This window comes from Falco biarmicus, chromosome 14 (genome assembly GCF_023638135.1).
Source record: "Falco biarmicus isolate bFalBia1 chromosome 14, bFalBia1.pri, whole genome shotgun sequence".
Lineage (NCBI taxonomy): Eukaryota > Metazoa > Chordata > Aves > Falconiformes > Falconidae > Falco > Falco biarmicus.
Genome location: NC_079301.1, coordinates 11788303 through 11794922, shown reverse-complemented (window position 1 = coordinate 11794922; position 6620 = coordinate 11788303).

Here is a 6620-nt window from a genome sequence, read left to right as displayed (position 1 = left end):
CTCTGGCTTTATAACAGGCCCCAGGAGAAAAACAGAATGAGAATAGGAACAGAGGAAGGAGGCACAGACACTTGCCCCATGCTCCAAGCCTCCAGCAGGTTGTGTTGTCAGGGACTTCTTGGGCTGACTTGTTTGGTTTAAAAGCTGCTGTGCTCCAACACAGGCCATGGCTGGTTCATGCCCCCCAGAAGACCAGGGCTTTGGGGACAGAATGTATTAGGGAAGCAAAGGCTCATCCACACTGCAGAGAGAACAGAGGGAAAGGAAGGAGTGTGGCAGTAACTCAGCCTTAATTAGCCTTATCAAATATTCATCTGGTAATTTCTCTAAATTTACAGAGAATGTTAACAACATCAATACGATCCACTGACTCTTTGAAGATCTCACAGCATAAAGCCAACCCACTCCAAAAAGAGAGAACAGGCTGGGAAGGAAGGGCATGGGGTTTGAGCAGGCAGTGCCGTGCCGCGGGGATGGGAGGCCCCAGGCACTGGGATTTGCTCCAGCAGGGCCTTTGGAGATGCCAAGCTTAGCCCAGGGCCCTCCAGATGATATGATCCCCCTCCCCTGCATCCCAGCTGTGGCTGACACATGAGGGTGTGGACCTAGGAGGGCACTGGGAGCAGCTGGGGAGCACAATGGCACCCAGTGTGATGACTGCTGCGTGGCAAAGTCACAAGGTGCCATGGCAGCAACCAACGCAGAATATCCTGTGCTGAGGCGAGATGATGGGTTCGGTGGTCAGTGCATGGCAGCACGACAGTCAGCTTGGGCAGGCTGCCGGAGTGCTCGCCAGTCCTGGCCAGAACTGGGTTTGGAGGTGGCAGCAGAGAAATTTTCTGGGCTGTTGCTTGGCTCCGGAGAGAACATGACCTGTGCTGATGAGCAGCTAGGAAACATCTCAGCCTGAGGTCTAGTAGCAGTGGAGCCTTGCTATGCCTCTGGTCCGAGACCAAGGCTGGAGAAGGGAAGAGGAATAACAGCCAGCTACGCCATGCAAACAAGTCCATAAGTCTTGAGTTCTCACAGAAAGCACAAGCTATGCCCTTCAAGCCTGACAGAAAGCAATCAAGCCAAGGCCAGCTTACAGGGAACCTTTGCCATTGCTTTGCAGTACAAAGATTTCCATAAACTGCTGTTGGGTTTGGTGGGTTTTTTTCATGAGACATTTTCCCTCAATTTGTCTTTCACAAAAGGTCATTTTTAAAGACAGCAGCCCACTGGCGCCCATCACTCAGAGGCTCTGACAAGCCAAAGAAACTGTCAGACCACATTTTGCCTCCCAGCCACATTCAAGGTTTTGCATTCAACGTTTTTTATTTTCCTAATGGAGTTTTCCCTTCAAGGCCAGCACACTATCAGAAACCAGAGCGCACCAGCACAAGGCAGAACTTCACAAAGAGAAGCCTTACAACTCAATTCACTGCCAGGTAGAAGCTGCAGTAGGTGGCCAGAGCTGGAAACCTCTGCAGACATTTTGGGGTTGGTGTGGGGCAGACATTATCAAGGTAGCAGGATACAGACCAGTCCCAACTTTAGGAGCATCCAGGTAACAGTGAGATTTGTAGGGATCACAGGGATTGAATAGGAACAAGACTCACTGTGTCCCAGGTGAGCAGGCAGGGGGAAGCACTGGGAAATGGCAGGGCTCCCGAAGCCTTTTCTCAGGGAGGGCATGTCTCTGCGTCACCTGCAGGCTGCAGAGCAGGCAGGAGAATCCGGTCACTGGGTGCAGGGTCTTCCCCCAGCCCTGAGCACGGTGAAGAAAATCCACAAGGAACTTGTTCTGCTCCTGCCTGTCGATCTGGAGGATGGCACCAGAGCAGGGACCACGGCTGATGCAACCCAGACCCAACCATGCATGTGCCAGCATCATGGGAGTCTAGCTCCAAGAACAGCTTGTTATTAAGAATACAGCGTATCAGCACACGTTATTAAGAATAATCATTTACACTCCCTTTCATTGAGGGGGCTGGAGGGCAGGCCCAAGATATGCGCCTGGGCCCCACAGCTCACACCAGCCCAGATTCATGAGCTTGCTGAGGCAGCGAGGGGTGGCCCAGGGATGCCTGGTCAGGACAGCCATCAGCTGGGGACCAGAGACTGGCTAGGAAGGACAAAGGACCAACAGGGCAGGAGGGGGATAGGGAAGGCTCATTGTGGAATATAGCACCTGTTTTTCATAACTGTGATATAGATAAATGATTAAAAAGTTCTTAGCTGAGGTAGGATGAACTACCTGAGGCCCCAGAATAAGCTGCAGTAGCAGCATTATGAGCCTGAGCCTCAAAGATGTGGGCACAGACAATGCAAAGGACCCCAGGGCTACCCTCATCTCATGGCTGGCAATGCAGGCTTGCAAGCTGAGCAAAATCCCTCCCAGGGGTAACAGAAACATCAGAGATCAAATGTCCTGCATTTGTGCAAGGCACCGGATTAACTGTCAAATGCAACATGAACACACAGACCAGTGAAGAAAGAGTCAAGCATAAAGCCTGTTGGAAAAGAGATAAAACCATCTCCAAGCGGTTTGCTTCTCTCAAGCAAACGAAGGAAGAAGCCCCCGTGGTGAAAGGCACATTGCTCCTGGCCAAGAGCCGAGGAGGGTGATGGCTCATTGCCCCCACCCTCCACCCAGGGGGAGCCCAGTGCCAGGGGCACTGGGGAAATACTGGCTTTTAATTGCACAGCGGCTTGTAACTGCAGCACTGCTGATGGCATTTGTTAAGTATTGATTTAAGAATCAATAGGCTGTCAGTGTTAGCGTAATTTTAACTGGACTAATAATAACAACTGTTCATTGCATTTGTGGTTATATTGTTAAAAGTTTTAATTGGACTAACAATAAATTCTTGGTTTGGCATAAGAAGGTGGGTTTGGTTTTTAGGGAATAACATCCCCCAGCTTGACTAATACATCTCTGTCTTGCCCCTGCCTCCCAGGGTGGATGGGATACAGGGAGCTGCTATCCTCCCAACGGCTCAACACCACTCTCTTCACAGAGACCCTTCTTGGGGCAAAGTCAGAGCTTATCAACGCCTTGCAGCTCTCCCCCCTCCAAAGTGCCATTTATGGGTCAGGGCACAGACCGACTCACTGCCTCCACCTTGCACTGCTGCCCACCGTGGCCACTGTGACTGCTGAAAGTCCTTTCAGCAGCCCATCCCCACCTTGCATCCCGGCAAAGGCATAGCGGAAAAATGGCAGAGCTTTAATCTCGATCTGTTGCCGATACCGCTGCAGAGGCAGGCGAAGGGGTAGCAGTGACTGGCTCGCATCAGCCGTGCTACAGGTAGCTCAGCCACCTCCCCAGGAGCAGCCCAGGTCAGGCAGCAAAGGGAGGCTTTAAACCTCTGCGAAGGACAGGTCTGCCCATGGGACAGCATCTCTATACCTATGCAGACAGCAGTTTGTTACCAGTTTGTATAAGGTCCTGAGAGCATTACACCATGCTGAGCCCCTGGAGCAGCAGAGAGCCCTTTGCTCTGAGGCATGGGGGTCAGCAGGGTCCCTTTTTGGGGCAGAGGACATCCCCCTGTGGCTGCTGTGGCTTCCCGCCTGCAGACACCATGGACCTGACCACAGCATTAACCTGGCTCCGAGCAGGGCTGGAAGGATGCTGTGGGGCTGAGAAAGACCTGAGTTCAGGGTATTTGCCAGCAAGCAAGAGCTCAGCCCCACACCAGCCCCAAGCAGGGTCCCTCCCTGTTTATTCCATCTCCTGCAGCCTTCCCCAGGATGCAGGATGCTTCTGGGGGCAGATGTGCAAGGCACTGTCCTGAAGGCTGCCATGGGCCTGACAGCCCCCCGTATTCTGCCCCACTGTGCAGTCCCAAATCTTGGCATTGTGTGGGGCTGCTTAATCCTGGCAAAACCCCTCTGTGTGCCCATGCCAGCTGCACCTTCTCAGCCCAGTGGCTTTCCCCACCATAAAAAACACGTGGAGGGATACAGAGGAGCTTGGCCACCTGGAAGAGAGCTGGGTGACCCCAGTTCCCTCATCTCAAGCAGAACAACTTTTCCCAGCTCCCCCTGGAACCCCAAACAAGCCAGACATTTCTTCAGCTCCTTTGCATGCCCTTCCTGACCCCTTCTCTCAGTCAGCCCCTGTCACAGTGCTTGGCAGCCTCCCAGTCCTCCCAGGGGCAAGAAACTGCCCATGCTTACAGCCCACCCACAGTAACAGCTCACCACAACATGCTCACTTCTAATTTGCTTACCCAAGCAATAAAGCAGAAATGAGAAATGGCAGCTAATTAAAAGTAGCAATTCACTGGCATTCACAACTACCCAGAGCAAGCCAGGGGTGAGAGGGATGAGAAACCTTGAAGAAGAGAGGATAGCAAGGCTCCAGGCGGGTGTATCCTTGCTTCCTGTGACTTCTTACCACGGGGAAGACTTTTGCTCTAACAATCCTGCTCCTGCAAGACACTGTCCCCAAGACACTGGGTGTCTCCTTTACGAGAGAAGTTGCCAGGATTCCCATTATCTCAGCTCCGTGTGAACCCTCACTGAAGCTTGGCATGCCCCATGTATTTTTAAGACTGGCTGATGGCACGCAGACAGAAACCCTGAAATGGAGGAAAAGCACAGCTGTGATGTGTTCCTACAGTTCCTACACAAGAGTGAGCACAGCACACTCAAAGGTTACCGCTTGCAGTCCCCTCTGACCTTCACATCTGCGCATCCATATGCGAACACACAGACTATGCTGTCTTTGTGACTCAGGTACATGCAGGACAAGGAGGGTGCCTGAGGCCAGCAAATCCAGACAACTTCCAGTCTAGATGGTCCGCAGCTCACCCGCTCTGCACGCCATTGAATTCTCCCTGCTACAAGAAGATGGTTTTTAGCATCGAAGTCGGTGCCTATAGCTTGCATGGGAATGGGAGCTGGGGAGGTGGAGGCCATCACTAGGGACTTGGGTCTCTACCATGGATAGATTTCTCTTGGTGGAAACATCCAGTTCATTAGATGAGGAAGGTGCTTATGACAAGATGGGAGCTGAGGCTGCCTGTGCCTGGCTGGTGTGGGAGAGGAAGGTGGCTGCTGAATCCTCACTTCTCAACAAGAGCAAAAAATTTGTGTCTCAAGAGACAAGCCAAGTGAAGAGCATCTAGCCAGTGCTCTGCCAGCGACAGAGCTATGAATAGACTCAGAAGAATCCACAGTCACCCATGAGGTGAGAAACTGTCGCTCTCTTGCTCCGCATTACCCATGCCACCACCTCCCCACCTCTCTGTCTTGTGTAGCTACCAAGAGGGGTCAGAAAAGAGCCAGAAAGTGGGACTGAAAGATTGCTCCCCATCCCTCTGATCACGCGCACCAAGCAGGTGCCACCATGGCCCAGATTACAAAGGGAGCAGGGTAGTGCAGCATCACCATCCGAGGACTCAGAAGCAAGGATGATCCTGCAGGCAAGGACTTCTGCTCTGGAAATGCTCTAAAAGCTTCTCAGAGAAGTGCCAGAGTATCTTCAAAACTTCTTACCTTCGAAACCGCCCTGGCAGCCTCCTCTGCAAGGTTTGCATCCACATCATGGGCACAGGCCTTGGGACGATCATCACCTTCTGCCTGGTGTGTCATCAGGGCTTCCTCTGAGCTCCTGGAAAAGCCGTGGGGAAGCGCAGGCACACACTTAGGCTGCTTCTCCACTGCTTCCAGCCTGTCTCGTTTTCCCCAGACAGCAGCCTGCTCTACCCAAGCTATCGCAGACCATCCTGCCTAGCAAAGCACCCAGGCAGTGCTTCCTAGAGCACCACCAGACACCAGGAGAGCCAGCGCCCACTGCCCCAGCACCCCCATCCCACACCACACGCAGGGATCACAATGCTGGAGGAGATCAAAGGTCCTGCTACAGCTGCAGGTAATCCAGCCAGGCAGGCAAGCAGAGGGATTCACTCTCTGTTGCAGACTTTATCTGGCTCCAAGAAGGATAAGCCTAAATCCTCTACTGTATTTCCCCTCCCTCCCCTCCACTCTGTAGTCCAGAAGGTGTAATGTGACATGTGGCTGAGACCGAAAGGCAATGTTTAGGAACAGGCCCAGGAAAAATGTGTCACTTGGGGCAGGAAGGGGACAAGGGTGACTGAAGTCTCAGAGGAAGGGGAAGGAAGGACACCTGCAGTCTACAACCATCTCTCCTTGCAGACCCTGGCTCTGCAGGCTCTCACTCTAAACCAACTGCGTGGAGGAGACATCTCCCATCCCCCCAGAGGCTGGAGGAACCAGCCAAGGTGGATGTTCCCACAAGAGGTGGCAGGCTTACAGACAACCAGTTCTGCACCAATGTCACCCAGCCCAAGTCTGGATCCTGGCTTCAAGACCCAGCTCAGACCCTACCACTGCAACCCTGCCAGGGCTGCCTGGCTCCAACACCCTGCGCTGCCCTGGCACAGCTTACCTGCACGGTGGAGCTCCCAGCAACGGGCAGAGCCTGCTAGGCTCTCCCAAATCCCACCTTGCACCAATTGAATTACTGATCACCACCTCAGCTTGAACATTTTCCCCATGGACCACCAGCATGGGGAGTTTCTCTTAGGAGACTATCTGCAGAGCTAGGTTGAGGAGGGCACCAGGGAGAGCCCCATGATGGGGCAAGGAAGTCTTCACCCTCAGGA